Below are 23,959 nucleotides of genomic sequence, written 5' to 3' on the forward strand. Positions count from 1 at the left end.
AATCCTCATAACATGGTTCAACATATGCTAGAATCAACTTCTGTAACAGCATAATAGTTACAGTAGTGGTTGTTATTACAATTACAATGATCTATTTGAGATTTTTTAAAAAAATCTTCCTTTTTAAAATTGTCATTGCAACAAAATATATAGGTAATCCCAAAACATAAGCAAAGAAATAGGAAAGATAAAAATTCATTTGTGTGAAAGTGAGGTGAAAATTTTTTTTCTATTTTACAGTAAAAGATTTCATTGTTAACATGTGATAAAAGTACTTTTGAACTTTGGGTTGGAGGAAGAAGATGTTCTTTAGCAAAGATGATTGAAAGTCCGTGGGGGAGATTGTGGAGGAACTAGTGGAGACAGCAGAAGTGGAGGGATAGTGGCATTGGCAGCAGTGAGGTTGGTCAGATCTACCTTGGAATCCTGGAAATGCTGCCAGGACAGAGTATGTGGCCAAACTTCTGGACCACCCTTGGGCAGTGACTTGAATCTTTCTTCCTCAGAGCAATAATCTCAAATGTGCAGTGCGTAGGGCCAAGGTGGCAGTAATGATTAATTTCTGAGCCCTAGTGTTTTGAGCTCTACTCTCATTAATACAATTTTTGAATGATAAAAGTAAAATATTTGAGGTTTTTCTTCAAATAAGTTCACTTTCTGAAATAAAATTCTTATTTGGAAGAAATACTAGAGAGCTAGGTAATTCTCTCCTGCCCTCAGAAGACTATTCCTTGATATCCTTAAGAGGAAAAATAATTTATCATTTCCTATGAAATGAAAATGTGAAATAGCCAGCTATAGAGATTTTCCCATTAAAAATATGGTATTCTATTTGTTAAACAGATTTAAATATATGTAAGCACATATGCTTATATGTACATGCATATACACACACACCTGTTCAAAAAGACATTCATTAGAGTCTCGTCCCAGACTCAAAACAATGCAAATACTCATCAACATGTAAACAAATAAGTAAATTGTAGTGTATCCATATAATTAAACAAATTTTAAAAACCACAAATATTGTTATACCCAATAGCATGGCAGAATTTCATAAATACTTTATTGCAGAAAAGAAACCAGGGTCACTGGGTGGCTCAGCCAGTTAAGCGACTACCATCAGCTCAGGTCATGAGCCCAGGATCCTGGGATTGAGCCCTATGTCAGGCTCCCTGCTCAGTAAGGACCTGCTTCTCCCTCTCTCTCGGCTGCTCCTCCTGCTTGTACTCTCACTCTCTCTGTCAAATAAATAAATAAAATCTAAAAAAAGAAAGAGAGAAAGAGAAAGAAAGAAAGAAAGAAAGAAAGAAAGAAAGAAAGAAAGAAAGAAAGAAAGAAAGAAAGAAAGGAAGGGATAGGAAGAAAGGGAAAGAAAGAAGTAAAACCAAACACAAAGGAGTTCAGAGTAGATGATTCCATCTATATGAGGTTCATGAAAAGAAAGGAAGATAATCTTTGGAGATATAAAAATAGAGGTTTCCTCAATGGCAAAAGACAGGAGCTTAGATTAGGAAGGAACACCAGGACACCCTGGAGATGATAGAGCTATTCTTCATCTTAATCTGCACAGTGGTCACATAGGTGCATACATAAAAAAATCATCAGGCTGTATATGTAAAATTAATGCCATTTATGCACTTTGCTACATTGTGTGTGTGTGTGTCTGTGTGTGTGTGTCTGTGTGTGTGTGTAATTTTCTGAGATGAAGCCCAGGGTCAGGAAGCACTGCTGCCTGGATGTGTATCACTTTGACTTCCACTGCCATTGCCAGATAAATCCTGATGGACTGATCTCTTCTGAGACAAGTAAAAATTTCCTTGCCGATATATTAAGCAAGAAGAAGACTTTCCTTTCATGGAGGTGAATTCATTAATTCTAGACTTTTCATCTTGTAGAACTGGGGAGAAACAAAACCTCAGGATAGAGGAACTTTTCTTTACGATTAAGAATCGAATACAATGTTACCCATTCAAGCAGACACCACGGGTGTTAGTGCCATCTCTGAGCTCTGTGGGAAGAATGGGCACTGCCAACAGATGGCCACATTTTTTTCAAGATTGATCTTGCTTTCTGGCACCAGGATCCTACTTCAGGTTTGCCAAGAATGGTCAACATGCCGTGTGTTAATTGCTGGAAGGGGCTGTCCAATGACTTTATAGCCCAGCTCACAGGGGGCTCTTGATTAAGGAGAATGAGCAGCTCCCAGCTCCAGCAGGACTGTCTTCCATAAAGTCACGAGGCAGTATACCTTTACTATTACTTCCAGAGTAGGTAGGAAATAAGGGTTGTTTTTGGCTCTGTGCCTGTGACTATAAAGATGACATTGAGTGGCTTTTAAGTGGCCACTTCTCCATCAAGCAGAACAAATTAAAGGGGGCAGGGATGGCTAATGGGATGTTAGCATGAGCAAAGTCCAGTCATGTCTATCAGTTTTGGATGCTAGCAAGATGAAGGTACAAACACTACTGGACAACAATGCAGTATCATCTATTTCTCAGGAGGAGCAGTTTGAGTTCAGGTGTTGACAGATGGTGGTCTCCCAGGATAGTAAGAGGCATTTTTCATGAATAGAGATTAACAGGTTGCTTCCAGATATTCACAACTGCAGCATTTTATGAATGAGTATTTGTAAAAAATTAAAAGAAAATTATTCAGTGTATCTTCCTCAAGAGATGGATGAATGACTAGCCAATTGTTGATCCAAAGAATGTCTCTTCTGCAGTTATCTCTTACAACATCAGCTGCTAAAAATAATAGTAGAAAGTTTACAATAAAAAGCCCAGGTCAAGATACTCAGAGGCAAATTAAAGAGAAATATTGTGCCTTGAATTTAACCTAAAAAAAAAATAAGTGTATCTTTACAGAAAAATCAGACATGTATTACACAGTTAAAATGATTTTTAATTCAAACATAGAGACCTGGAATGAAAATTTAGGAGGGACCAGGACCCTCTGTACATTCATATTTTTAAGGAAATTCATTAAATTTCATCTGACTATAAAACTTGGTGGATATTTACAATAGAACATTTGGGAAGATGAGCAAAATACACTGGAAAATTAAATACCACTCAAATCAAATCATTCACATGTGACTTTGTGAATTTAATTTTTTAACATCAATCTGTCTATACTGAATTTACGTGACTCCATAACTTTAAAAATAAAAATAATTCAAAACTTTCACAGCAGCATATAGGAATTTAATATTGTATCTAAAGGTGTAATGAAAGTCCCTTTTCACTTTTCTGATCTTTGGTAGCAAAGGAGAAGGGGGATCCAACAACCTTAGGGCAATATTATTCCATGCATGTGAGCAACATTGTTTATATCTATTTAACTTTGTATTCTCTGAAGTGAATACTATCAATTCTTAGAGATAAAAAAATAACAAGCACTCGGTAATTAATTACTGAACTAATCTATCAGATCTTACTTTTTACTCATCCAAAAAGCCCTGGTGTTTGCCACTCCGTCAACAACTATCAACTATCAGCCATCTATTTGAAAAAGAACCAAAGTGATTTCCTTAAATATTCTTTCTTCTTTATTCACCACATCCAATTTTCACCAAATACAGGTGTTCTTCTCCAAATAGTTCTTGAATATAGCACGACCTTGGAAATATAGCACTATATTTGGAATATATATTGGAATATAGCACTACCATGGAAACCCTTACCTGGAATTGCTTTACAGTAAATCAAATGCTTTTCTGTGTCCAGTCTCCAATCCTTCAGGCTTCCCCAACATCTCCAACCCCAGTGCAAAACACACACACACACACACACACACATACACACACACACACACATACACACACACACACACGCATGTACACAACGACCAGAGTTTTCTTTTTTAATATACAGACCTTAAAGTGTAAGTCTCTTCTTAAAACTCATCTGTAGCTCTCTGTGCTGTCAATAACATCACATCCATATTTCTCAACAAGATGGATCTGGCCCAGCCTTACTCTGTCTCTTCCCCCTTCACTTAGAGCTGCGGTAGCTGCATGCCTCTCTGCTTCCTCAGCTGTTGTTTCTTCTGTCTGTCATGGTTGGTCACCAAATCCACTGATTTCCACTCATGTTTCAGAACCCAACTCAGGTTAACACCTGAGCTTGGGTGCCAAACAGCTTTAATTTTAGAAATTCTAATTAACCAACTCTCTCACCCTTAACTATAACCCACATCAAGGTATAAACTTCACAGATATTTTGAGATCTAATAGTGACAGAAAATCACAAAATATTGGCAATTGTTTTTAAGAACTTTTTTGACACTGGAAAAAGAAACATTGTTTACATAGTATGGGTAGTTGAAAGTATAATAGAGTACTACTGTCTTATGATTTGACTAATAACTTTTAGCTAGCTGTCATTTCTGGCTATTAGTACCTGGACTAATATCATCACTAAAAACAACTAAACATGCTAGATAAAATATTTTGAAACAGCCATCTTTTGGACATCCATAAGCAATATGGATACATAAGTGGAAACAAATGAAATGAAATTTATAACTCATACTATATACAGAAATCAAACTAAGTAGAATATATATCTAAATGTGAAAAGCACAACTTTAAAACTTTTACAAGAACATATTGAAGGATATTTTTATACTCAGGGTAGGAAAAGATTTCTTAAATCTGAAAAACATGGATGAAAAGAAAATTAAGATAAATTTGAATACACTAAGATTACAACTTTCTAGCTCTAAAAAGATATGTTTAAATGGATAAATGAGATGGAAAGTCTTGGAAGAGGTATCATTAGTCATATAACTCAAAATTTAGTACAAAAAGCTACTGAACATATTGATAAGAAAAAGGTAGATTTACCCAAAACCACAACTGACAAAAAATATCTAAACTGGGGATTTAAAGAAGAGGAAACATATCAATGGCTGATAAATACACCACACACACACACACACACAAATACACACATGTTTGTGTGCCTACAGAGAATTTTAATTACAGAAAGGCTGTCAGTAAATAAATAAAATCACATATTATCTGTGGTGTGGAAAAATAAGAACTCTATTTTGTTGAAGAGTGGTGGGGAAAAAGTTAACTAGAATAACTATATTGGATGGAATTTAACAGGAAATATCTTAAATGAGATTTTCATAATCAGAGACTCAGAAATTCAAATCCCTATACTAAACCCCAGAGAAACTCTTATACATGTGCATAGAGAGATATGTACCTGGATGTTAATGGAAACAATATTTTATTTACACCATCGCATAAACTATTTAGTAGTAAAAGTTAATGAACTGGAGCTCTTTGTGTTAATATCCTCCAAATATAATATTGAATGAAAAAAATAAGTTGGAGAAGAAAATATCTAATATGGTATCACTCTTTTAAAATTTCAAAGTAGGTTAAACTATACCATATGTTATGTTACTGTAATAACAAAGATATATATGATCTGAAATATGGATAAATTTGATTTGAAGTCATGCTTGAGAATGGACCAAAAATAAATTTTCAGGATTGTGGTTTCAACTGAGAGTCTGTAAGGTAACCATTAATGGAGAACTACACTACTTTTTGTAATGCTTTTTGTTAAGCTAGTTTACAGGTGCATGAATGTTTGCTTTATTATTCTTAAATCACTTTTTGTATGCTGAAATATTTTACCATAAAATTCAAAGCATGTGTATTTTGCTGAGATGATGGCAAAGAAGTTGTCATCCAGTAATTACCAACAATAAAACATAGTTTGAGAGAAATTTCTCTGCATTTTTGTTTACTTTTCCAATGTTTCTGTATTTGTATTTTTGTGAATTCAAATATGCTCAACATATTTCCTTTTTTTATTCACTTTTCTAAGGGATGCTTTGCTAGTGTGCTCTCTGCAAAGCAATTTGCTGAAAGAATCAATTTAATTTATTTCCATTTATGTTTCTTCAGTGATGACTTAGCCCCACTTGAAGGACTTAAAGAGATCCAAGGAGAATGTCAGTCATAGACTGATTAGCATGAACTTCTTCAAGTGATGCATAATCTTTGACAACCATGGTGGGAACTTATTCTTCCAAGAGTATCCAGAGGACAGGCACCTACAGATGCTGTCTGCCACCTCTAATTTATTAACTGACTTGTAACCTGCTTTCATAAGCATTTGTTATACTCCTTAAACTTGACCTTCTCTTTTACAGCTTGATACTGTTATTACAATAAAATGCCCTTCCTTACTGTTTGCTCCAAGTAAAAGAATCAATAAAAGCATTTTTGTGTGTGTGTTAAACAGAAAACTGAAGGAGTGCTGAGAGCAGGGCACTTCGGAGAACATAGGTCAAAAAAGGTCCATTGATGTAAATATTTTCAATACTATTGCTCATGTTCATTAATTACTTCCTGATATTTGAAAGTTACATGCTCTTTTAGCAAAATAAATGGCATTTTTATAGTGTTTAGATATGCCTGGATTGTCTTGTAAATCTGACTCCAAGACCATAGCTTAGTATAACCATTTGAATTGGACATTCAGTAAAATTATAGAAATATTTTAGGGCATTTAACAAACTTTTTCGTAGAGGGCTAAAAAATAACTATCTTGCGGGGGCAAGAAATACAATACAGAATAGAATATTGGTACTTGTATGATCTTTTATAAGGTAACTATTTTTAAATATAAAAAGCATTCTTAGCTATAGTATAGGTGATGGGCCAAATTTGGTATATTCATGAGCATGTATGTTCTCTGGTGATACTTTAGAAAGACTCATTGTTTACTGTATAGTCTCAGGAAGACCAACTGAGCACCAGTGTGCAGGGGGAACATGTAGCTCTTCCTTCTTCTCCAGTCCATCCTGGGGTCCCAAGGTTACATAATAGAACCTTAGTGCTTCTGCCTACCCCAATGCTTCCAGTTCAGTCTCCTTATGTGCATCCTGGCTTTTTTCTCATCTTCAGGCAAAAGCCATAAAACCAGTACGGAAGTGACTCATATTATGGAAACATGGAATTAAATAACATGTGACTACATGTAATACAGAAATGTTAAAAATGTGGAATGGTGAAATTGAATGGTGATTAGTGATGTTCATTTGGGTGACAAATACACTGAATGGCTGATTCTGAAGAATGTCTATTCATGCTGTCCTAACATTGCTGAATTATTATAATATGCTCTGAAGGTATGATATTGCCTTCAATTTAAAACATATGATGAGAATGAGACTGTTATTTCTATTTCATAGAAAGTAAGCAAAATTGTTTACTTATTTCAAGTTAAAAATTAAAATAGATTTCATAAGAATACATTTCCTTTGGTACACTCACAAATCTTTGATGGTCACCACATGAGTTTTTAGAAAATGATATAATAGATGTTGTTTTAGCTAAATATATGATTTCTCTATTCCTACAAAACATGCCTTTAAGTCATTTGCTATTCTTTAGTTAATTAGAGCAGTACTTAAGAGCCCCAGGCTATTAAATGTGAAAAGAAGTTGCATATTTCTCATTTATATTTATATCTATAAATATAAATTCTTTCATTTAATATAACTATAAATTTAGATATAGTATTGAAATGATCAGTATAGAGAAAATGCTCAAGATCATTAACAGAAGAGAAAATACAAATTGAAACAACATTGAAGTATCATTTTCTCCTCAGAATATTGACAAAAATTGAAATGATTAATAGCATTTTGGGTTGGCAAAATGAATACTACTTAATTTATGGATCTATAAATTACTAAATTAATCTCTTACTTTTTATTTAAAAAAATAGTTGTACTCATTTTAGCACACAGGATTCCTTTGACAGTGAGTAAGATAAATTAATTCAAATTGGGTGAACTCCTAAAGAAAATTTATTGGTCCACCAGATGAAAAGTCAAGGGTTTCAGATTGAGCTTGATTCAGGACTCATCAGTGCCAAAAGTGGTCTCTCTCTCTCCCTCTTTTCACTTCTATCTCTATCTTCTGTGTTGATTCAATTCCCAGAATGGTGTAACATCTCTGGAACTCATATGTGGGAAGCTTCATAATGTAGAAGAAAGAGTGCCAGTATCTGGTCCCAGAAGTCTCAGTAAAAGTGTCATAAGATCTCATTACTTTGATGTTTGCATGGCCATATTTTAACTACCTTCTGTGACTAGGATGACAATAACATCTGATCAGAGATTTCTGAATATATGGTTATATTTGAATCTGAGTATATACAACTCAACTAGGATTATATAACCTCTGTAACAAATGGCTCCTCAGAAAGAAACTAAGGTACAGTTATCGAGAGAATGCACGATAATTTTCTTGAAAAAGTTATATATCTTCATACACTTCTTTTGTATATATAACTACACATTCAGACTATTTGCGAGTGCTTAAATATCAATGGTTGAAAATAGAAGAACAAAGACATTTATTGCAATTGTGTTTCAAATACAAGGACAAAGAAGCAAAAAAAAAAAGAAAGAAAGAAAAAGAAAAAAATCCAGACCATTCAGAAAAATATGGTTGACTAAATTTTGGTAGATAAATACTAGGGAATATGATACAACTATTTAATAAAATGTGGAAGTCTTCCCTAGAAATATTGTTAAGTGAGGAAAGTAAAATACAGATCACGTGAAGAATTTGATCTATTTTTCCCAACAGATATAAAAATATGGAAAGCCATTATGTATGTATTAATCTTTATATTAAACAAAAGAAAAACTCTTGATTGATGCATATCATGGGGAAGGAATGAGAAAAAAATATATTATAGATCCATCTTTTTATTTACTTAGGTTTTATTTGATGGCAAGTGTCAGACAACATATTTCAAGCTGGCTAAATCCCAAAAAGAAACCTATGAATCCGGGATATAGAGGGTTTTAGGTACGACCTGATCCAGATAAAAATGTCAGTAGGGGTGTGTGTGTGATCTCTTTTGTTATTTGTGGTTACTTCTGCCTTCATATGCTGCACATTTCTATATATCTGTATCTATGTACAGATACATATTGCTTTCTATGTATTGTTCTATTTAGGTCTCAACAGATGAACAGTGCCCACTCACATTGGTAAGGGTGATCTTCTTTGCTCAGTCTACTGGTTCAAATTCTAATCGCTTCTGGAAACACCCTCACAGGTATACCCAGAAATAATATTTTGCCAGCTCTCTGGGCATCCCTAATCCCAGTTAGGATGACACATAAAATTAACCACCACATTCCCTTTCTTTGATGTACCATTATCTATACTGATTGCATTTTAAGCCAGACATAGCAACTCCAGTATTTACATCATAGATATTTTACATCTCATAAATAAAATGGATGGAGTCTACTATTCTTAATTTAGATTTTCCTGTATATTTAAAATGACTATATGAAGCAAATATTATTTTAGATAACATGCATAGTTCTTAAAAGTATTAAATTAGAATATATCAAAATAAACTAAAGAGCTAGGTGAGAATAGATACTAAATTTAGTGTCTAACAGAACAGAGGTAAGGCAGAGACTTAATTTTAAGTCTAAGTAGAGTTAAGTGGAGAAAATCTGAATAATTGATGTTTGGAAGTTCTGGTCACCAATAGTAGAACTTCATCCATGAGGCGTTTATGGCCAGTGGCAGAAATCATAGTCCATGAGGCTAGAGAAGGACACCTCATAATGGTTTTAAGGTAGCCTGCAGATTCCATAGAAAGGGTATCTCTTTTACTGTCCATGGTTACTTCTGCAGTTGTTTGGTTGCACATGTGAATCCCTTCTGCAAGTAACTTCAAAGTTGATATCAAGTAAAAGTTAAGAAACACAGCTACAATTCTAATGGAAGAAAATTGTCTCCAATTTGCAGAAACAGGATATATTCAGGATTTTATAAAGAGTAGGAATCTTGTGGCTGGGTGGCTGGTTACTGAATTAACACAGTGATTAGGGTTAAGAGGAGTGTTTTATTTAGAATGGGTTTGACTCTTGCCTTTGCAGGTACAAATCATGGTACAATCTACCCTACTCTGTTCAGTTTCCTGATCCTAGAGTTGGCCCCTGTAAACATGTCTTTTCCAGTTGGAGCCATATGAAACTGTACCAGGAGAAGATATAGGAAGGACACTGCAAGACATGGCAGACAAGGGGTTTCCCGGTTCCCATGTGTTTCTTGTTCCTATATCAGGATGCCCATGTTGTGTGGGAGACCCAATAGGACTCTTTCTAATGTAGTTGTCGGCAGGGCAGGAAGTAGCTTTCCGTCTACCGGTTCTGGCTCTCAGAAATCTAGTGGTCAGCTTCCTGCTTGTTGCAGCCCAACTCTGATCTTCTGCACTGCCGGAAAGCTCTCTTGCTGTGCCGGGGCAGAAGCCACGCTTCTTCAGTGAGGTCTGAATCTCAGCTTCAGCCCTTCCCACATGTGGTCTTTCAAAAGGAGCAGCTGCTCCTGTAGCAAGGGCTAGCCCTGTGTTCTTTACAATTTTATGTTACCTCTTATAGTAATTAACCATGTTTTTCTAATTTATAATTCTTTATATTCAAATTTTCCTCTTTAAATTACTAATAAGCTTTTGGTGTTCTGATCGGATCCTGGCCAATATAGCGGGATGACAAAAATACGCCCTTTGAGGGGTTGTTGAGAGGTTTAGATAACAGTCTGTGGGGTGCTCAGTCAATACTAGCTACAATTGTTATTGAATGTTGTTATAGCAATCTTTAGTGAATTCTAAGAAATGGAAGTTTTGCTCAGATATTGGACAATTTATTTTATTTATAGCTATTTTGTTTTCTTTCTTAATTGTTTAGGTTTCATAATATAGCAAGGTATTATGTTTGAAGTGTGAGCTATCTAACCATCTATGATGTTGACAGAATGGGGCACGGCATACAGCTTTGACGGGAATAGAGAAAGCAACAGCGACATACCACTACATACCATTAGATTGATCAAAATGCAGAGGACTGATAGCATCAAATGCCAGTGAAGATGTGGGGTAATAGGAATTCTCATTCATTGCTGGAGGGAGTGTAATATTATGCAGCCACTTTGAAAGATAGTTTAGCTTTTTTTTTTTTTTTTTTTTTTTATAAAATTAAATGTTCTCTGACTCTGTGTTCCAGTAACCATGCACCTTAGTATTTACACAAAGGAACAGAAAATTTATGTCTACACAAAACCCTAAACACTCGTATTTGTAGCAATCTTATTCATAACTTGAAAGCAACCGAGATATCCTTCAGTAGGTGAATGGATAAGCTGGTACATCCCGAAAATGGAATATCATTTAGTGCTAAAATGAAGTGAGCTATCAAGCCAGGACAAGACATAGAGCAGCAAACTTAAATGCAAATTACCAAGCAAAAGAAGCCAATCTGAAAAGACTATATACTATGTGATTCCAACTATATGAGATTCTAGAAAAAGCAAACACTAGGGAGACAGTAAAAAAGATCAGTGGTTGCCAGGGGCTCAGCAAGAGGGAGGGGAGAATAAGTAGAGTATAAAGGATTTTTAGTGCAGTGAGATTACACTTTATGATGCTATTTTAGTAGATACATGTCATTATACATATGCCCAAAGTCTACAGAATGACAATATCGAGAGTGAACCGTAATGTAAACTATACATACGGGATGATAATAATGTGTCAGTGTTGGTTCTTCATTGTAACAAATATACCCCTCTGGTAGGGATGTTGATAATGGGGTAGGCCATGTGTGTGTGGGGACCAAGGTATATGGAAATCTCTCACCATTTGCATACTGCCACAAATCTAAAACTGCTCTAAAAAGAAGGTTTATTAAAAAACAATCACCGAGACATCACCTCCGATTTCTTCATTTCCCTCTATTAGATTGTTATCTAATATAAGCCTAACAAGAAAGATTTTTTGTTTTGTTCTAGAAACACCTTCAAAGTGTCTATATCTAATGTTCTATGATAGTAAAATGTTCTTATAAAAATGACCTTTATTATTTTATTCTAGGTTTTTTTTGTAAATCGCTAAATGGAATTATCCCACTGTATTATAATTAATTTTTCAACTTATTGTTTTGTATAAACCCAATAGGAATTCATTTATTCTAAATATAAAATGTTAACTGCGATTTCACTTATTTGGAGGAGAATATAATATTCAGAATGTTATTTCAGGGATACATTGTTGTTTTTCCCCACAGAGGTAATATATTTCATTTAATTTTCATGTTGTGTGTTTATATAATTAGAAGAAATTTAATCAGCTACAAATACCACCACAAAGAAGACTTCCAACTTGGCTACTGGTAATTGGAATTGCTTTTCAACTGCAAATTGCTCACTTTGTGAAGATTTCATTCATAGACCTTTTCTTAATACAGTTCAAACAACACTTGAAGTTCAATTTATTTTACTGATGCATAAAAAAAAAGGGTTTTTGGACGGAAAAGTGGGAAATTGGTGGAAAAGGATGAAAGTTAATGGAAAGTGGGAGTTGCGAAGCGTATCTCAAAACAAAAAGGAAACACACACGAGTAATCTAAATTTATTAGGAAGACTCGAGGCTGGGAGAGGGGGTGGGTAATCTATAATCAAGAGAGCCAACGTAAAAACCTATTTGCATAAGTCAGGTTCCTAGCAGAAAACAAATGGCACACACAAATGGTATACTTTTTCTGGGGGGTCGGGGGAAGGCTTATAAAGAAATTATTTACAAAGATATGGGCAGGATGCAGGGAAACCACAAACGGTAAGGCCATACCCAGTGGGCTGTTAACAGCAGATCAGTTATCACTTCTAAACCAGGAAAGGAGGGTGTGGGGAGCTACTTGCTACAGGAACCTAGAAAGAGAATAATGTAGAAAGGTCTTCCTTCAAGAAGGCTGAGGGTCAGCCCTGGGAGAGGGTGACGCTGCAGAGAGGCAACTGGGGGAGTCAACTCCAGGCCCTCATCCTTTGCTCCCTTTGATCACCTGTGGAATCTCCCATTGGCCTAAATCAATAGGAAGCCAGCAGGACTTCATTGATGTGCTCTAACAAAGTCAACCTCCTGGGGTGAAGAACTGGGTGGGGAATGATTTGGGAATGGATTTTAAGGAGAAAAACAATATAACCAGCAAACTTTTTAACAAAATAAAACTTTAAACCCCCTGTGTGACCAGATAAGAATCAGGAAATCAGAATAGTATAGAATAAAGAGTAGATGAAAATAAGGAAAAGCTTGTATTTTCTAGCATTTTTTACTATTTGAAACTCAACAGGCTACTTTAAAACCAAACAGTATAATTAAAATAAAAAGATGGAGAAGATAGGTTAGGGAAAAAACTGATTGAGTATAATAAAGAAAATCTATTGCAAACATTTTTCTACCTGGAAACTTAGGAGCTACTATAGACATACACATGTATGTCTAACTTAATAGATGTTCTTAAAATGTTTAATGTGTATCTTTTTTTTGTTACTCTCCAAAAAACATTTCATAAATAAAAGACATGTGGTTCAGGAAAAAGAGCCTACTTGAAACTGAGAGAAAGCTTTTTTTTTTTTTTTAAGAGATTTAAAATATATTAATTCATATACTTAGAAATGTGTATATTTTATGGATTTGGTAATATGGAGTGTACTTTTCATTCCATTCTTAATGCCTACTTGAAGATAAAAAATTAATCATGTCGTACAGATGACATCAGTGTTCATCATCTTCCTTGTTAAAAAAATGGCAAGGGGCATTTTTTTTTTCCATTTTATTTTAGTATAATAAATTCTGCCGTTATCAGCCACACACTCTCTGAAAGGACATACAATCTAAAACCAATGCCTCTTTATTTCGGAATATTTTGTGTTTTGGATTTCTTATCACAATTTAGAATGCAGCTGGCTTTCCCTTCAAATAAACAAGGTTTAGATTGTACCAATGTTAACATATCTAAGTGAGAGGCAATAGCCCAGAGGCAGACAAAGTATCACTAAGGATTAAAAAACCTTTCTGCAAAAAATCATAGAGTGTAAAATGGGTTTTCAGATAATTGAGAGTTAATAGCCTTTCTGTTTACTCCATGTAGGCAGGGCCAGGACAAATCAAAGGAAAGCCTCTAGAGGCACTGTTGGGTTTCATAAAGCCATTGAAAGCTGCAGATTTACACAAGGGATTCAGCTGGGTGAGTGTTTAGAAAGTAGATTTCTCAGCATGTTCTGCCATGATAAGGGTTTTAAGGAGGATGGATATAATGTGAATATAATTAAACTCTTTTCAGATAATGGCGTAACAATACTACGTTCTCTAAGGATAGGCACAACTGCAGCTCCAAGTCCATTTCATCCATTTATACCTATGTGTTCTATTCTATTCCAGGGTTTCATTAGGAATAATTTTCATGCATATCATTTCCAAGACCTCACTTTATTGTTCTAGAATCAGCAGTGCCTTCAATAAAGATCCAGTGTTGAGTAGAAAAGGATAAGAGAGTCAAGGGAATGGAAGGGCCTGGAGCAAAATAAATGAGAGGAATTTTCAGATAATATTTTTACTTACACATTTTTATTAGTTTTTTTCAGTAAATATTTAAAGGATTAGTGTCTTTGAATGAACATTAAATATTGATGGGACCAAAAAAAAAAAAAAGAAAAAAAAAAAAAAAAAACCCATACAACACTTTGATTTGGTTCAGAACAATTTTTACCCTACTGCCACTCATTATGTTTATTAATTTTCCTCTCACTTGCTCTTACTTGATTTTCTCCCTATTTCCTCTTTTTGGGGTTAGAAAGGGAGATTTTGACAACTTCCTTTCTTTGTTTTCAATTACATAAACATTGACTAGTTGTCCTTATTGTACAAAAGAGAAAATCCATAATATCTATAAAACTATTTGTGTATATTCTCACCATCCCTAATTGAAAACACAAGTAATAGAGCAAAAAGTATTTTGATTGATATAAAATTGAGAGAAATTTATTCCTATTTGAAGTAGGGCTCTTCTACTGGATCAAAAGAAATCTTGTTAGTTCTTTCACTGATTATGAACAGAAATCAAGAATAAAGAGAGAAACCTCTTTGGCAAGAGAGAAAATTTAATTATTTATATTATAAAATAATAAACTTTCTGTTATATTTGTTTGTAGTTCATACTTGGTATATATATACATCTAGATAAAAATATAAGCACACTTGAGAAATGACTAGGGCAAATTCACCTTTGTATTCCTCCTGTACACATTTCATTCCTAAATTCCTACCAGGGCACTTGGCATATAACAAGAAGTCAAGGGACGCCTGGGTGGCTCAGTTGGTTAAGCAGCTGCCTTCGGCTCAGGTCATGATCCCAGCGTCCTGGGATCGAGTCCCACATCGGGCTCCTTGCTCTGCAGGGAGCCTGCTTCTCCCTCTGCCTCTGCCTGCCATTCTGTCTGCCTGTGCTCGCTCTCTCTCTCTCTCTCATAAATAAATAAAATCTTAAAAAAAAAAAAAAAAAAAAAAAAAAAAAAGAAGTCAAAATATATTTGGTAAATAAGTACATAAATAAATAAATAAATGCAAAACAAAATAGGCAATTGACTTAAAAATTCTGTAGAGAGAGAAAAGAGCCTAATCTAGGAATTGTAGTTTGAGAAATAAGCAGAAACAGTGGTAAGTCCATAGATCATATCATCACTCAACTACAAGTCTTGGGTTCTTTTATTCATACAAAGAAGTGCCAATTATCAGGGACGGGCATGGAATAATAGAAGAAGAAACCATCTGAAGAAATAGGAAATCTTGGGTCTGCCTCACCCATTTGACCATAAGTAAACCACATCTTGTAGCTGAAAGTCATTTTCCTCATTAGAAATTTAAGTATTTACTATATAATTACTAAGATTTCCTTCTAGAGCTAACATTCAGTAATTCTCAATGTTAACAAAAACCTGATATATTCATCTACAGAGATGTATAGTGGCAGAAAGAGCAGTAGAACGCTCAGCACTGCTTGTAGTGACAGATTTTCAGATGCAAAGAGTAATTAAACAGGCCTTCTAGTCCACACATTAGAAGAGTGAGAGCCAAGCACAGTCAGCTCTTGTGGGTTGCGCGTGCATGTACACACACGCGCGCGTGCGCGCGCGCGCACACACACACACACACACACACACAATCTCTTTGGCTTCTTGCCCTTAAAATCTTCCAGCTTCCTTCCTTCCTCTCTTCCTCCCTCTCCCCTCTCCTTCCCTTCCTTGCTTTCTCTCTATTTCTTTTCCTTTCTTCCTTCCTTCCTCCCTCTCTCCCTTCTTTCCTTCTTTCTTTCTCTCTCTCTCTTTTTGCCTTTCTTTCTGATTTTATTTATTTATTTGAGAGAGATAGAGAGATTCTACACAGCGAGCAGGGGAGGGACAGAGTGGGAGAGAATCTGAAGCACAGGACACACTCAGTGCCCCACCCTGACCTGGGGCTAGATTCCCAAAACCATGAGATCAGGACCTGCTGAAACCAAGAGTTGGACAATTAACTGAGGGAGCCCCCCCCAGGTGCTCCCAATCTTCCAGCTTTCTAAGTAACAGGCATTGAACAATCACATGTAAATAATCTATTTTTATAGAAGTCGGCATCTAAATAAGATTGGATCAAAGGACAACAGACAGGTGCCTACCTTTTCTAAAAGTATTTTAGAATACTTTTAGAAATACTTTAAAAGTACCCTAAATACTTTAAAAGTATTTAGAAATACTTTTAGAATACTTACTTGTTGTATGATAGAAAAAAAATTAATGCTTAAAAAATATTGGAAAATCAGGAAGACATCAATCGATGAACCAGAAATTTTGAGACATGTTTAAAAAAAAAATGAAAGCAGATGTGACTGAATTGAAGTAGGAAAAGACAATCTAAAATACATAATAAAGACTTCTTTTATGAAAAGGAGCACCAGTTTGCGTTCCCACCAACAGTGCGTGAGTGTTCCTTTTTCTTCATATCCTCACCAATATCTGTTGTTTCTTATCTTGTTGATTTTAGCCATTCTGACAGGTGAAAGGTGATATTTCATTGTAGCTTTATTTGCATTTTTCTGATGATGAGTAATGTTGAGCATCTTTTCATGTGTCTGTTGGCCAGTTGTATGTCTCCTTTGGAGAAATGTCTGTTCATGTCTTCTACCCATTTTTCAATCGGATTATTTGTTTTTCCAATATTGAGTTGTAACAGTTCTTTATATATTTTGGATACTAATCAAAATGGCATTTGCAAATATACTCCCCCATTCTGTAGGTTGCCTTTTAGTTTTGTTGATTGTTTCCTTTGTTGTGCAGAAGCTTATTTTGATGTAAACCAATTCTTTATTTTTACATTTATTTCTCTTGCCTGAGGAAATAGCTAGAAAAATATTGCTTTGGTGGATAGCAGAGAGATTACTGCCTGTGTTCTCTTTAAGGATTTTTATGGTTTCAGTTCTCACATTTAGGTCTTTAATCCATTTTGAATTTATTTTTGTATATAATGAAAGAAAGCAACCCAGTTTCATTCTTTTGCATATGGCTGTCCAGTTTTCCTAACATCATTTTTTGAAGAGACTGCCTTTTTTTATCATATATTCTTTCTTCCTTTGTCCAAGATTAATTGATCATATGATTGTGGGCTTATTTCTGGGTTTTCTGTTCTACTCTATTGATCTATGTCTATTTTTATGTCAGCACCATAGTGTTTTAATTACTACTGCTTTGCAATATAATTTGAAATCTGGAATTCTGACGCCTCCAGTTTTAGTTTTCTTTTTCAAGATTGCTTTGGCTCTTTAGAGTCTTTTAAGGTTACATACAAATTTTAGGATTATTTGTTCTAGTTCTGTGAAAAATGCTGTTGGTATTTTGATAAGGATTGCATTAAATGTATAGTTTGCTTTGGGTACTGTGGACATTTATTTATATATATATATATATACATATATATATATATATTTTTTTTTAATTTTATTTGTTTATTTGTCTGAGAGAGAGGGAGAATTCAGGGGGAGAGAAAATCAGGCTCTCTGCTAAGCAAGGAGCCTAATGTGAGACTCCATCCCAGGTCCCTGGGATCATGACCTGAGCTGAAGGAAGATGCTTAACCAACTGAGCCACCCAGACATCCCTAGTGTAGACATTTTAACAATATGTTCTTCTAGCCTCTAAGCATGGAATATCTTCCATATCTTTGTGTCATTTTAAATTTCTTTCATCGATTTTATAATTTTCAGAAAATGACCCTTTTATTTCTTTGGTTAAGTTTATTCCTAGATATTTTATTGTTTTTGGTACAATTGTAAATAGGATCATTTTCTTAATTTCGCATTTTGTTGTTTCATTATTAGTGCATGGGAATGCAACAAATTTCTGTATATTGATTTTGTATTCTGTGACTTTACTGAATGCATTTATTAGTTTCAGTAGTTTTTTAGTGGAGTCTTCAGGGTTTCCTATTTATAGTATCATGTCATCTGCAAATAGAGTTTTACTTCTTCCTTATCAGTTTGGATGCTTTTTATTCTTTTATGCTATCTAATTGCTGTGGCTAGGACTTCCAGTACTATGTTGAATAAAACAGGTGAGTGGACATCCTTGTCTTGTTCCTGACCTTAGGGGGTAAGCTCTCAGTTTTTCCACCATTGAGTATAATGTTGGCTGTGGGTTTTTCATATAGAATAATTATTATATTTTGGTATAGTCCCTCTAGCCCTTTTTTGCAGAGAACTTTTATTATGAATGAGTACTGTACTGTGTCAAATGCCTTTTGCATACCTATTAAATGATCATATGGTTTTTGTCTTTCTCTTATTGTTGTGATATTTCACAATGATTGATTTGCAAATATTGTACCACCCTTGTATTCCAGCAATAAATCCCACTTGATCATGATTTATAATTTTTCAAAGTATATTGTTGGATTCAGCTTGCTAATATTTTGCTGGGGATTTTTGAATCTATAGTCATGGAAGATATTGGCCTGTAGTCTCTCTCTCTCTCTCTTTCTTTCTTTTTTTTTTTTTTTTTTTTTGTGGTGTGTTTATCTGGTTTTGCTATCAGGGTGATACTGGCCTCATCGAATGAATTTGGAAGTTTTCCTTCCTCCTGAATATTTTGGAATTGTTTGAGAAGGATAGATACTAACTCTTTTTTATTTTTTATTATTTTAAGATTTATTTATTTATATGAGAGAGAGTGTGTGTGGGGAATGGTAGAGAGAGTAGGGAGAGAAATGCTCAAGCAGACTCCCTGCTGAGTGTGGGACACCCCCTCCCCCCTCCAGCCATAGGGCTTAGTCTCACAACCTGAGATTATGACCTGAGCTGAAATTGAGTCAGACACTTAACTGACTAAGCCACCCAGGTGGCCCTTGGTATTAACTTTTTTTTTTTTTTTTTTAATGTTTGGTAGAATTTTCATGTGAAGCCATCTGGTCCTGGACTTTTCTTTTTTGGGGGAGTACTGTTATTAACTGATTCAATTTCATTGCTGGTGATTGGTCTGTTCAAATTTTCTATTTCTTCCTGCTTTAGTTTTGGGAGTTTTTATGTTTCTAGGAATTTATCTGTTTTTTGTAAGTTGTCCAATTTTTTGGTGCCTAGGTTTTCATAATATTCTGTTATAATTGTTTATATTTCTGTGGTGTTGGTTGTTACATCTCCTCCTTCATTCATGATTTATTTGGATATAATTTCAAACATTTGGAGAAAAAAATATAATGAATGAGAGGTATAAAAAATAAAAATTAAATATTAAACATTCAAAGTTTCAGCTACCATAAAACAAAAAGGAGATTTTGAAAGAAATATAACACATATATACAAAGAGATAAAAAGATAAAGCATTCATGAAATAAGCAGCTGGAAACAAATGGAAACATTAAAAAATTCTTAATTAATGTTAATTTTAAATTTCTCTATTTAAAAATACTTTTTCTGATTATACGAAAAAAATTTGCTATATACTGGTAGTCTACCTAACCAAAATGATGAAATAAGGTTGAAAATAGTCAAAATGATATGTGGAGAGAAGGATATTCTAATAAAATTTGCATAATTACAACAATGTTATCAAATATTAGAGAATTCATCCCAGAAGGCATTAGTTAATATGAAACAAGGTAGAATTCATTTTGCTAAGAATAAAAACTCACAGAAATACCCATCCTTCATGAATCTATATGGGTCTATCATAGTAAATTTAAATCTATGCAGAAAAAAACTATAGAACTTCAAGAAGTAATGAGATATTTCATAATCACAGGTTGAGAGCAAAGTACTTTTTCAAATGAAATCTATAATTAAAACAGATAAAACATAACATTTAAATATCACAATTGATATGTGTGAGCTTTATAGCCAACAGCTAGAAATGCACTTTAGTTTTAAAAACACATGACACACTTGAAATCTTGTACAGCAACTTTGGCCAAAAGGAAAAGTCAATAAATTAGAAAATGCCCGTAATTTTCAGGCTATGTTCTCTGATGACAATGTAATATATTTAAGAAAATTAACAACAGAAGAAGAGGCATTCCATTTCTCAATGTTGGAACTTCATGGAGGAAGATAATGGAGTAATATTTTAAAAATTGTGAGGGGGGAAGCCTTCACACCTCAGTATTTATATTCTTCATTAAAATGTGAAGGTAAAGTAAGTAAAATTCTCAATCTTACAAGGTCTCAGAACTTTTAGCATATAAATATCCTTCTGTACATCACTATTACAGGAAGTATATTAGTTACAAGGAAAAACAGAAAAATACTAAAACATAAAGAAAGTAAGGATGATTAAAGAACTTTAAAACTTTTATCTACCCACATGCATCTGCTCAGATATATTTTTTATATCTTTCCTTCTTCATAGCAATTAAAATTTTAACAGAATGTCACAAAGAAGGTAAAATGAGCAAGGCAGATAATGGAGATGACAGGTCATTGAGAAGTTAAGAAATTTATATGGAAGCAAACACAAATATGGGTTTTTAATAAGTTCAATCATAAGTTTGAAAGCTGTTATTTGTGTGTACCTACTATATACTACATCCAGCTGTATATTAAACTGTGAACAAAATAATCTCTGACCCATAGAACTAACAGACAGGTAAAAAATAGGTAAATGAATGATTAGATAATAATGGTCAACTGGTTATAAATACTATAAAACAATTAAGGATAGGGAAAGTCCTCTGGTAGGATGACGTTGGTACAGAGAACTGAGGAAAATAGATGAGTGAGTTGGTCATGTGAGTAGTGAGAAAAGAGAATTTCAGGGAGAAAGGAAGTGAACCAGAGGCAGAAAGGAGGGAATGAGTTAAAAGGCGAAATCAGATAATAATATAGAGACTAATAGGCCATTGTAACTATATTGCTTTTTTCTCTAAATGATATGGAAAACCACTGAAAAGTTTTAAACAAGAGAATAACAGCCAATTTTATTTATTTGACAGATAGAGATCACAAGTAGGCAGAGAGAGAGGAGGAAGCAGGCTCACTGCGGAGCAGAGAGCCAGATGTGGGGCTCGATCCCAGGACCCTGGAATCATGACCTGAGCCGAAGGCAGAGGCTTTAACCCACTGAGCCACCCAGGAGCCCCTCAATATTAGGTTTTAAACAGAATCTCTTGATTCATGGTTTCTGATCTACACAAGATGATGTAGACCAATTTTTTTTTTTAAAGATTTTATTTATTTATTCGACAGAGAGAGATCACAAGTAGGCAGAGAGGCAGGCAGAGAGAGAGGAGGAGGAAGCAGGCTCCCCACCAAGGAGAGATCCCGATGCGGGGCTCGATCCCAGGACCCGGGGATCATGACTTGAGCCAAAGGCAGAGGCTTTAACCCTCTGAGCCACCCAGGCGCCCCGACCAATTTTTGTTTTTAAGGATTTTATTTATTTATTTGACAGAGAGAAATCACAGGTAGGCAGAGAGGCAGGCAGAGAGAGAGAGAGGGAGAAGCAGGCTCCCCACCGAGCAGACAGCCTGATGTGGGGCTTGATCCCAGGACCCTGAGATCATGACTTGAGCTAAAGGCAGAGGCTTAATCCACTGAGCCACCCAGGTGCCGCTGATGTAGACCAATTTTTCCGTGCTTCTACCCCCAAGCACAACTATAAACACAGGAAATTGTATAAGAGACAGCCAAATAAAAACTCTGAAACAGTGTAAGAAGAAGGTGAGCTGGTTTGGGACCCCAAGACTAGAGGAACAACACAGCAGCCTGTGTCTTGCTTCCCTTTACTGAACAGGAGAAGGTGAGCCAGACCGGTTCCTGACTCCTGACCTAGCACAAGAAAGCAGCCCAGGTAGACTTATCCCTTCAAGCATAGAACAGGAGCCTCTCTAACATCAGGTAGGCCCAACCCCATTGCAGGGACAATCCATGGGGAGAACTTTCTCCTTCGGCACCAAGCCTAAAACTTTCCTTTTCTGTGGAGAGAGTGTACCTTGATGATAGGCAGAACTGTAACGAGAGCCAGCTGCATCATGCAGCCTGATCTGGGGGCCTCTTTGTTCGGAGGGATCTGATGCTCTCTTCATCTGCCCAGAAACAGCAGGCAGGCAGACAGAGCAAGAAGAAGAACTCAGAGTGTCCTGATCCAGAAAGGTTTATAGGCCGGAGACACTCCATTACTGCCTAGGGACAAGGAAGTGGGCAGGCAAAACAATTACAAGTAACCCAGTCCCAGCGAGTGATCTAGTTCAAAAATCCTCTTTGTCCCTGAGACCCTTTTCCCTGAACAAGGCCTGTGTGAAAAACCAGAGAAAGGAAATGGGTCACAGCACGTTGGCCAGTCCGGAAACTTCATTGCTCCTATTGGTCTGGAAATCTCAAGAAATACTGGGACAGCCGGACAGCACGGGTAGGGGGAGCCCACTGCTCTTCTCTACCACCACCAAGAGACTGCTGGCATCCTGCCTTGGGGAAAGGCTTCCGCCATACAAGCAGCACCAGCAGGGACCAATGGGAGTCCCAGATGGCACCAGATAAACTAAGCAGACTAAAATAGCACTGCAAGTTGCTGACAGTTAAGCACGTGGAAGCACAGCTCACAAAAATAGGCCAGGATCAAGCTGCTCACCTTAAACAAGGTGCCGTGTCCTAAAATAAAATATTTAAATTAGGACTTAGAGTCTCTTAACATTACAAAACAACAAAATGTCCAGGATACAAAAAAAAAAAAAAAAAAAAAAAAAGGTCACCCATTTAACCATGTGACCTGGCAATTGTAATCTTGTGAATTTATTCCAAAGAAATAAAAGCTTAGGGGAAGATGATGATTGAGGTGGGAAAGGCTACAGAAGTACAGGCTTTGGTGGATGGAGTATCAGAGATTTGGTTAAAGTTAAATTTGAATGAACTATTTTACAGCCCAATAGAAATGTTGTCTCAGCACTTGGATAGATGAGTGTAGAATTCGAGGTATTGGTCCAGATTGTAGATACATATTTGGAAGTCCTGGATTATAAATGATATTTTTTCATTTTATTTTATTTTGGTTGTTTTTTTAAAGGCCCTATGTCCAGTGTCTATTTTTAATCTTACATTGGCAAACTGAAACATTTATTTCTAAAAGTAATTACCCTATTATATAGCATTTACATGGCTTATGATGAAGACATCAATTAGGTAGACTGTTAGTGTTTTTTTTAAGAGTAAATAACTTATTATTTTTTTAAAATTGGAGTATGGTTGACACGTGATATTACATTGATTCAGATGTAGAACATAGTGATTCTACAAGTGTATCATACAAGTCAGGCAAAGAAAGACAAATACCATATGATTTCACTTATATGGGCAATCTAAAAAACCAAAACAAAACAAATGAACAAACAAGAAAGTATAAACAGACACATAAATACAGAGAACAAACTGATGGCTGCCAGAAGGGAGGGAGATAGAGGGATGGGTAAAACCGGTGAAGGGGAAAGGGAGATGCACGCTTCCAGTTATGGAATGAATACGTAACGGGGATAAAAGTTACAGTACAAGGAACATGGTCAATGGCATTGTATTGTACTGTATGATGACAGATGGTAGCTACACTTATGGT

Source organism: Lontra canadensis, unplaced genomic scaffold, assembly GCF_010015895.1.
Source record: "Lontra canadensis isolate GAN:19392208 unplaced genomic scaffold, GSC_riverotter_1.0 scaffold80, whole genome shotgun sequence".
NCBI lineage: Eukaryota > Metazoa > Chordata > Mammalia > Carnivora > Mustelidae > Lontra > Lontra canadensis.